Below are 10,902 nucleotides of genomic sequence, written 5' to 3'. Positions count from 1 at the left end.
CACCACCACATTTCGGAAGATTCTAGTCGTCTCCTGTTTGGGGAACCAGGCATGTTAACTACTGATTCGCAATATATTTATTCCGAAAGGCAAAAGGAACCCCGAAAACAATGAAAATAATTTTGTTTATTGGTGATTGTACCAGTTTTATTTACACTTAGTGTGAATATGAAAGTATTTTAGTCCAAATCCGTATTTGAAGGTTCTAAATGTCGGTTTAAATGGCAGCTTGCTATGTAAGACATGCCCACTTGTTTCTCTGTGCCATCTCTTCTTTGAGATGATAAGCCTAGGGACATTTTACCCGTAGCTTTGAGCTTTCACCTATTGAATACATTTTTTCTTGTCTCGTAGTCAGTTGTTTGCTAGAGTAATAACGTTTCTGAACAAAACAAATGCCAAATCTACCCACAAAGTTTTCGAAAGAAGTTCTAGAAGACTTGCAAGAAATAAAAAAGTAAATATCATGAAACAAATGTTATGTTTATGTACAGCATGCGTACTATTGGAAAGTGAAAGAAACTACGAATTTAAATGAGTGCATGTATGACGGTAAGTGCAATACAACTTTAAATTTTCCGTAACTTTTCTAACTAAATGTACCTTTCCTCTCAAACCATTTATCCCAGAACCATGGAATTCTAACGACCAGTTTTCTTACTCGAGGGCATGAAGAGTCGAGGGATATGAAAGGGAAGCAGTGGTTGGGAAGAGAGTGAGACAGGGTTGTAGCCTATCCCCGATGTTATTCAATCTGTTTGCTGAGCAAGCAGTAAAGGAAACAAAAGAAAACTTCGGAGTAGGAATTAAAAACCATGGAGAAATTGTATTATAATGAACACTATGGTCTTTTAATTTTTGAAATTTGCCCGCAAAACCTGTCTCTCAAAATTTTTCTAAAAATTTCACTATTAATATATTATTCATGAAAAATTGTCAGCTTGTTGGAAAATAGTGGAAATGCATGTAAGAAATGTTTTGTGTTTTACCGTTAATATAACACAACTTAGGATAAGGGTCATATAAATAGATCAGTTAACATGGTGGAGATGGAAGATACGTTCTCCCCGTGAATATTGTGTTTAAAAACAAATGAATATTTTCAAATCAACAGCTCATTTCATGAAGTCATAACTAGAAGTGAATAATCTCCTCAAAAATTGGTAAGTTAATTACTTTGGTGCAAGAAAGTCTCCATCATTAAGGAGAACGATGTTTTCAATAACTTGCCGGCAGCCATAAAAAGCTTTACTACTGACAGATTTCAGTTTACGAGGAGCCTAAAGGATTTCTTGCTAACCATCTCTTCCGACACCATTAATGAATTGAATTACTTAGTAGAAAAAGCGCGCGCGCGATTGAGTGTGTGTGTGTGTGTGTGTGTGTGTGTGTGTGTGTGTGAGAGAGAGAGAGAGAGAGAGAGAGAGAGAGAGAGAGAGAGAGAGAGAGAGAGAGAGAGAGAGAGAGGGGGGGGGGTCAAATAATACGTGTACAATCAGAAGTGTGACCAAATTTTCATTCCTCGTTCATGATCAGTCCATTTGCGGTCTGTGGATAATAAATTAGCATATTATTTTCCCATTGAGTATCTCCCCATTATGGATCAATTTCAATGGAAAGTACATATAATCTAACCCTCTTGTCTGCCCCACTTCTGTTGAAGGTTACACATGAGACAAATACCTTGTTGTTGTTGTTCTTGTTGTTGTTGTCTTCAGTCCACAAACTGGTTTGATGTAGCTCTCCATGCTACTGTATCGTGTGGAAGCTTCATCTCCCAGTACCAACTGCAACCTACATCCTTGTGAATCTGCTTAGTGTATTCATCTCCTGGTCTCCCTCCTCGATTTTTACCCTTCACGTTGCCCTCCAATATTAAATTGGTGATTCCTTAATGTCTCAGAACGTGTCCTACCATCCGACCCCATCTTCTAGTCAAGTTGTGCCACGAAGTTCTCTTCTCCAGTATCCTATTCAATACCTCCACATTAGTTATGTGATCTACCCATCTAATCTTCAGCATTCTTCTGTAGCACCACATTTCGAAAGCTTCTATTCTCTTCTTGTTCAAACTATTTATTGTCCATTATTCACTTCCATACGTGGCTACACTCCATACAAATACTCGGAGAAAAGACTTCCTGATACCTAAAGCTATACTCGATGTTAACAAATTTTTCTTCTTTAGAAACACTTTTCTTACCATTGACAGTCGACATTTTAAATCACTCCTAATGCGTACTCCCAGATAATTTATGGAATTAACTGCTTCCAGTTGCTGACCTGCTATTTTGTAGCTAAATGATAAGGGACCTATCGTTCTATATATTCGCATCACATTACACTTGTCTACATTGAGATTCAATTGCCATTCCGTGCACCATGCGTAAATTCGCTGCAGATCCTCCTGCATATCAGTACAATTTTCCATTATTGCAACCTCTCGATACACCACAGCATCATCTGCAAAAAGCCTCAGAGACTTTAAGATGTCACTCACCAGGTCATTTATGAATATTGTGAATAGCAACGGCCCTATGACACTCCCGTGCGGCACACCTGAAATCACTCTTACTTCGGAAGACTTCTCTCCATTGAGAATGACATGCTGCGTTCTGTTATCTAGGAACTCCTCGATCCAAGCACACAACTGATCTGATAGTCCGTATGCTCCTACTTTGTTAATTAAACGACTGTGGGGTACTGTGTCAAACGCCTTGCGGAAGTCAAGAAACACGGCATCTACCTGTGAACCCGTGTCTAAGACCCTCTGAGTCTCGTGGACGAATAGCGCGAGCTGGGTTTCACACGGCCGTCTTTTTCGAAACCCATGCTGATTCCTACAGAGTAGATTTCTAGTCTCCAGAAAAGTCATTATACTCGAACATAATACGTGTTCCAAAATTCTACAACTAATCGACGTTACAGATATAGGTCTATAGTTCTGCACATCTGTTCGACGTCCCTTATTGAAAACGGGGATGACCTGTGCCCTTTTCCAATCCTTTGGAACGCTTCGCTATTCTAGAGACCTACGGTACACCGCTGCAAGAAGGGGGGCAAGTTCCTTCGCGTACACTGTGTAAAACCGAACTGGTATCCCATCAGGACCAGCGGCCTTTCCTCTTTTGAGCGGTTTTAATTGTTTCTCTATTCCTCTGTCGTCTATTTCGATATCTACCATTTTGTCAACTATGCGACTTCAAGAGAAGGAAGCACAGTGCAGTCTTCCTCTGTGAAACAGCTTTGGAAGAAGACATTTAGTAATTCGGCCTTTAGTCTGTCATCCTCTGTTTCAGTACCATTTTGGCCACAGAGTGTCTGGACATTTTGTTTTGATCCACCTACCGCTTTGACATAGGACCAAAATTTCTTACGATTTTCTGCCAATTCAGTACATAGAACTTTACTTTCGAATTCACTGAAAGCCTCTCGCATAGCCCTCCTCACACTACATTTCGCTTCGCGTAATTTTTGTTTGTCTGCAAGGCTTTGGCTATGTTTATGTTTGCTGTGAAGTTCCCTTTGCTTCCGCAGCAGTTTTCTAACTCGGTTGTTGTACCACGGTGGCTCTTTCCCATTTCTTACGATCTTGCTTGGCACATACTCATCTAACGCATATTGTACGATGGTTTTGAACTTTGTCCACTGATCCTCAACACTATCTGTACTTGAGACAAAACTTTTGTGTTGAGCCGTCAGGTACTCTGTAATCTGCTTTTTGTCACTTTTGCTAAACAGAAAAATCTTATTACCTTTTTTAATATTTCTATTTACGGCTGAAATCTTCGTTGCAGTAACCGCTTTATGATCGCTGATTCCCTGTTCTGCATTAACTGATTCAAATAGTTCGGGTCTGTTTATCACCAGAACGTCTAATATATTATCGCCACGAGTCGGTTCACTGTTTAACTGCTCAAGGTAGTTTTCAGATAAAGCACTTAAAAATATTTCACTAGATTCTTTGTCCCTGCCACCCGTTATGAACGTTTGAGTCTCCCAGTCTATATCCAGCAAATTAAAATCTCCACCCAGAACTATAACATGGTGGGGAAATCTACTCGAATACATGTTCATGAACCTGAGAGAAAATCAGTCCATAAGTTTAAGCAAACGCTATCAGCAGTACAATGAGACTCAGCTTAATTTTTCAATTAACTCCTCGACAGAATAGAAGGAGTGACCCATGAGGAAACACTCCAGTTTCGATTTGAAAGCGCGTGGATTACTGCTAAGATTTTTGAATTCGAGTGGCAGCTTATTGAAAATGGATGCAGCAGTATACTGCACACATTTTTGCACAAGAGTTAAGGAAGTCCGATCCAAATATAGGTTTGATTTCTCCCGAGTATTAACCGAGTGAAAGCTGCTTATTGTTGGAAATAAACTAATATTGGTAACAAGAAACGACAATAAGGAATATACATATTGAGAGGCCAATGTCAAAATACCCAGACTCCCTGAACAGAGGTCGACAAGAGGTTCGTGAACTCACACCACTTTTTGCCCGAACTTCTCGTTTCTGAGCCAAAAATATCGTTCTAGAATGGGAAGAGTTACCCAAAAACATAATACCATACGACATAAGTGAATGGAAATAAGCAAAGTAGACTAATTTACTTGGCGAAGTATCACTCACTTTCGGTACCGTTCGAATAGTGAAAATGGCAATATTAAGTCTTTGAACAAGATCCTGAACGTGGGCTTTCCACAACACCTTACTATTTATTTGAACACCTAGGAATTTGAACCGTTCAGTTTCACTAATCATATGCCTATGCTGTGATATTAAAACGTCAGGTTTTGTTGAATTGTGTGTTAGAAACTGTAAAAACTGAATCTTACTGTGATTTAACGTTAGTTTATTTTCTACAAGCCATGGACTGAGGTCATGTACTGCACTACTTGAAACGGAGTCAATGTTGCACACAACATCCTTTACTACCAAGCTAGTGTCATCAGCAAACAAAAATATTTTAGAGTTACCCGTAATACTTGAGGGCATATCATTTATATAAATAAGGAACTGTAGCGGCCCCAACACTGATCCCTGAGGAACCCCCTCCCCCTTGACAGTACACCACTCAGATCCCCCATCACACTGTATTACGTTCTCCCATTCCTGTAGATCGTTCCCTAATGCTCTTCCTGAAACACTGTACAACTTCTGATTCTGTCAGTTCTTTCAGGTCCCATCTCCTTAAATTCCCACCTTTTTCCAGTTTCTTCAGTTTTAATCTACAGTTCATAATCAATATATTGTGATCAGAGTTCACATTTGCCCCTGGAAATGTCATACAATTTAAAATATGGTTCCTAAATCTCTGTCTTACCATTATATAATCTATATGAAATATTGCAGTATCTCCAGGTCTCTTCCACGTATACAACCTTCTTTCATGATTTTTAAACCAAGTGTTAGTTATGATTAAGTTATGCTCTGGGCAAAAGCCTACCAGGCGGCTTCCTCTTTCATTTTTTACCCCCATTCCATATTCACCTACTACGTTTCCTTTTCTTCCATTTCCTACTGTCGAATTCCAGTCACCCATTAATATTAAATTTTCATCTCCCATCACTATCTGAATGATTTCTTTTATCTCATCACACATTCCATCAATTTCTTCATCATCTGAGGACTACTTTTACGACTTTGGTAGGCGTGGGATTCGTGGCTATCTTGGCCACAACAATGCGTTCACTATGCTGTATGTAGTAGCTTACCCGCATTCCTATTTTTATTAATTATTAGACCTACTCATGCATTAGCTTCATATTAGCCTTCCTAATACTTAAATCTATATCCGATGTTAACAATGACGCCGGTGGATGGACTATCACGAAATTACTGACCGTCGAGAATGTCACAAATATAACCGACAAGCTAATGGGCCCTTCACAGGAAAAGGTTTTTTGCCAGAAAACGGGGAAAACTGAAACCCAGCAAATGAGTAAAAAAGTGTATATTCACTAACAAAAAAAATAGTGTACGCACACAACTTACACAACAATAGTCTGGGATTACTCTATTACGTAATACAGTTTTTGTGATTGTATCTTGCAGCTTTAGTTATTTTTAATTAAAAGAGGCTTTAAAAGGACAGAAAGAACGTGTTGGACTACGCTAGAGATCGTTCTGTTAGCACAGTCTTTACTTTGTAATCACTTTCGTTGACTTCGGCAACTCTCAACAGAAATCTCCAACCTAACCGAGACAATGTGCTACGATACAGCCGAGATCATGACAAGAGAATGGGCTACATCACACTCGAAGTAAATGTATATAGGTAAGGATCCCCATGACCTGTATACGTCTGTTATAAAAAATCTCCAAGCCACTCTCCTCAAATAGACCGCAATCTTCTCTTGACCTTCAACTGTTACTATTTCAGAATTGAAAACCAGATTCAAAGAAAATTTGGCTACAAGGCACAAAACTAGAAAAATAAAAATAATAAAAGTGAGAACGTGAAACATGTTAGCAATAACCATAAACAGGAGATTTTACAGAAAATAAAATTGAGAATGGAAATTATTAATATTATCGACCGTTTAGGAACTCTAGGCTACGAAAGGGATGAAAACACATATCGAATAAGTGGTGGAAGAGTTAGTGTGTTTTAAGATTAAATCCAAACAAGAATTAGAGAAAAACATATCGACGCAAGGCCTCTATTTCGAAAAATTGCTAAATCTCGAGACAAATTGTGTCCTTCTGTATTTGATGAAATGTTTTGGCCCCTAGTACGGATGAAACAGTATCTGCAATATCAACAGGAACTTCGGATATGTGTTTCATATTTCATCCAAGCCTGCAGTCTATAAATATTTAAACAAAATACTATAACAAAATACCACTACAGGGGAATTACTTACGGAGTAGTTCTTGGTAAAGAAACACAGGACACAATTACGTATGTGGGCTTAATACGAACTACAACTGTGTTTATAAATCGCTATAGTTGCCTTGGACTAACGACGAGCGAATATCAATATAACCTGTACGCTTTTCAAAGCTGTTATCCATGAAAAAGCTAAACCACGTATCGCGAACAAAATACTATTTAACACCGAAACAATGATATTAGCTGACAATGGGCACAGACTTTAGTCAATGGGCACTGTTGAAAATTTGTGCCAGACCAGGATTAGCACCCGAGTCCCCTGGTTACTAGGGAGAGGCAATGATCACTGTGTCCGAATTACACAGTGGTCAACAGAATATCACGAACTGCCCGAGCATGCCGTTCGTTAGATCCAAATTCTCAATTTCTCCATAGACTGCTAATGCACTGCTCCTTGAACATAATCCTCCTCCCCTTAATTATACAGTACATGGCCAAAAAAACAGACACCGAATATATGCAAACTTGGCCTTACGAACATTGCAGACGTCGTCTATGTAACACACGTCAAACTTCAAAGAATTTACCAATTCGTTGCATTGTTTACTATAGACCACAAATCAAGTAACGTAAAAAAAGCACTGCGTCTATTGAGATCATGATTCAGAGTTTAAAAAAAAATAATAAGTCGCCTACATATTACAGTTGCTGCCGAAAGAGGAGAACCATTATTTTCCCACAAAAGGAAATATAGTTAAAATGACGCTTCTATTTCGGTTAGTTTATGCGGTTACTAAAATTTGCCGTGAAAGTTACATAGTGGACTCTACCCTCCCCCCACCAGAAACGTAGTTATCGTGGCTGTTGTGAGACTTTTGTACACAGTTAGAGAAAGTGTGTTAAATGTGGCGCGGACGGAAACACTAGGCTACGCTACAGGGCAATCTGCTCGCACAACGTTTAGTCGGCATTCATAATCGTTGGCGTAAACAACTCTCAATCAAATTACCACCTTCCAACCTAACTTAGATCTCGGGCTACACTACCAATCGGCCTGTCATCACAACCAAATGTTCATTGAGTGGGGGTGGGGGGATTTCCTGTATCTCTAGGAAAAACTGTCAGTTTTGTCAAACTCAACAGCAAGATTTACCAATGGTAAACACTTTTTAGACGGCTCGTAATTTTAGAATAGTCCTCTTCGTCTTACTTGGCATAAACTGTTCGCTGGCGTCCCAGCAGCTAGCTCCCTCAGTGTCTGCTGTTGTCCTAGCAGACCGAACGCACCGCACATCCGACACCTTCGGAACCACTCACTGGCCAGTTAGCAACTGAGCGGAACACTGTTTACATCGTGAAAGGAAAACTATGCAAAGATGTACACTTAAATGGCACGACTGAGTAGCACACACACAGTAATATCTGAGGAATGTCCTTCGACACGCGCAGAACGAAAGTCTTCTCGCGAACGTACAGCGTCTCTGAAAAAAAATCTAGTGACTATATTCCGGCGTTACGGCCAGGTTCTCATACAAATGAGCAAAAAGGGGTAAATTTGAAATTTTTTTTGAGACAATGAAAATACATTCGAACGATCTGTTTGGGAATTACGAGTGACAATACTATGAGCTTAATTTTAGATTTTCAATAAAAAATGGCGCCCGTAATTATGATTTGATCAAGGGCTTGCGAGACTGGAGTACGCAGAGTGCGTGCAGTGTGGCACCTCAGATGTTACCTGAATTCAAAAATGGGTAACATCAGTTGATACTACATTATTTCTCTGAACTTGAAAATGGATAACATCAGTCGATAATACATAAAATTAATGGGAGCGCATACCTAACCGCAATGAAACAACCTTAAATTTAACGATACAGTGCTAATTCGAACTTTGAGTTCGATTTTGAGGGGTTTGTTTCACTCCTTATGCCTACACAAAAATTAGTTAATATTAACAAATGTCATATTATAGCTATAAGTTCCTAAGAAAAGTGTTTACTTTTAGGGGTCAGAGGTAGAAGTTAAGAGATCGAACCACTTTTAATTTATGCTGCATGCCGTTCTGAGAAAATCGTTACTCGAAAAAAAAAAGTGTTCAAAGTTTAGGGAAAACATTTAGTTATATTATTACTTCGATTTGCATGAACTGAGTGTTACACATATATTCTTAATGTCGCTGAAAACGAATCTGAAGTCAGATTTTCAATATTCAAAACAGCTAATCCAATACGGAGGGCAAACGATTATGTTTTGACCAATTTTTACCAAAAATGTATTTTCGTTATTTACGTTTAGTCTGCAATTCAAGGAGTATTTATCAGCCCTTCCTCTACCTCTGATTGTTCCTAGACAGCAACTTCCTGTTCTTCTTGGCAGGAAAAGCCGATCTGTCTAAGCTGGATATGCAGCACTCGGCAGCCTGCACTTGATATTCGTCCGTATTTTCGGTGAGTATGTTTGCATGCATTCTGCAGTATGAATCCTTTTGAGCACGTGCGACACGGGACGAGTTATCATCTACATCTATATGGATACCCTGCAAAACACATTTAAGTGCCTGGCAAAGGGTTCATCGAATCACCTACACAACTGATAATTAATTGAAACCCTCAGCTGCCGACAGGTGTTGTTGATATACTTCGATGGGGACAGCTGAAAAGTGTGCCGCTACTGGGACTCGAACCCAGGATCTCCTGCTTACAAGGCAGACGCTCAATCCATCTGAGCTATCGAGGGCACAAATGAACAGCACGACTGCAGGAATTTATCCCTCGCACGCTTCCCGTGAGACTCACATCCCCAACCGTCCACAATCCGCATACGTAATGTACTTATTAGGTATTTGTCCATCCACTCATTACTGGCTCACACTAAGGTGACGATTCCCGTAAGATTTCCGGTAGCCTGTGCGCATTCGCACAGACGAAGGTCAATGGCTGGGTGACGTTTAACCATAGATATGAAGATAGTAACTGTTCTAGAAAGAACAGGCGCCACTGACGACCTTGCAGCTCTTCTAGAATACATGATAGACCGGCCGATGTGGCCGAGCGGTTGTAGGCACTTCAGTCGGGAGCCACGCGACCGCTACGGTCGCAGGTTCAAATCCTGCCTCGAGCATGGATGTGTGTGATGTCCTTAATTTAGTTACGTTTAAGTCGTTCTAAGTTCTAGGAAACTGATGACCTCAGATGTTAAGTCCCAAAGTGCTCAGAGCCATTTGAACCATCAGTCCGTATGTTTGCACACTACTTACAGTAACTTATGCTAAGGACAACACACACACAACCATGCCCGAGGGAGGACTCGAACCTCCAACGGGGGGAGCCGCGCGAACCGTGACAAGGCGTTGGACACATGGCGGGTACCCCGCGCGGCTCATGGCAGCCGTGACACTGCTTCAAACAATGGACTGTAGAAACTTTTGTAAAGCACGGATTAAAAAAAAAAACCTTTCCGTTCCAGGAGTCTAGACAAGTACACCTTTAAAAAATGCAACTACAAAGAAATTGAATTTTCGAACGGGGCAGGGCTTAAAACTTTGAAGAGTTAAATTTTAATGGCCGTTCTCTTGTATGCAAATAGTTTCACAGTAGAAATTTCTCTAGTTTTATTTATTTATTTATTTTTTGCTGTAGGTAAAGAAGGATAGGATTCTGAGAAGGGGGAAGGGGGGGGGGAGGAATCTCGCCTCTCCCACCTTGGAATTCTCAGTACAGAATTTTTATTCATTACGAGATTCTCAGCCACTTGCAGAAGTGATTTCGCGTGATTCTGCAAAACTTTTCCTTTAGCCAATCGTAGCAACTATAGGATTCCGTTCCTGCTGCATGACATGTCTCGGAACATAAACTGACCAACTTATTTGCATAAAGAGCTAGCTTATCATCCGCTTCTTTACTTACTTAGACCGTTCATGGTCTGCAAAGCATTTTTTCTTTAATCGTTTTTTTTATGTCTTTTATAAACTGCAACACTTTCTAAACTTTTCTAAACTTAACGCCGTTGAAGCATGGTCTTTTGCTGAATGACCAAAAAGCAATGCTGACAGCTG

At 39.9% G+C, this 10,902-nt stretch overlaps 1 non-coding gene across 1 annotated transcript; it reads right to left on the bottom strand.

Annotated features, from left to right (window-relative positions):
- Positions 1-9,510: 9,510 nt before the first annotated feature.
- On the bottom strand, positions 9,511-9,585 carry Trnat-ugu (transfer RNA threonine (anticodon UGU)). The gene has a single exon. It is a non-coding gene; the product is annotated as a tRNA-Thr (tRNA).
- Positions 9,586-10,902: the final 1,317 nt, after the last annotated feature.

This window comes from Schistocerca gregaria, unplaced genomic scaffold (assembly GCF_023897955.1).
Source record: "Schistocerca gregaria isolate iqSchGreg1 unplaced genomic scaffold, iqSchGreg1.2 ptg000204l, whole genome shotgun sequence".
NCBI classification, from domain to species: Eukaryota; Metazoa; Arthropoda; class Insecta; order Orthoptera; family Acrididae; genus Schistocerca; species Schistocerca gregaria.
Note: the sequence above shows the minus strand (reverse complement) of the source record. Positions and strands in the feature narration are given on the sequence as shown.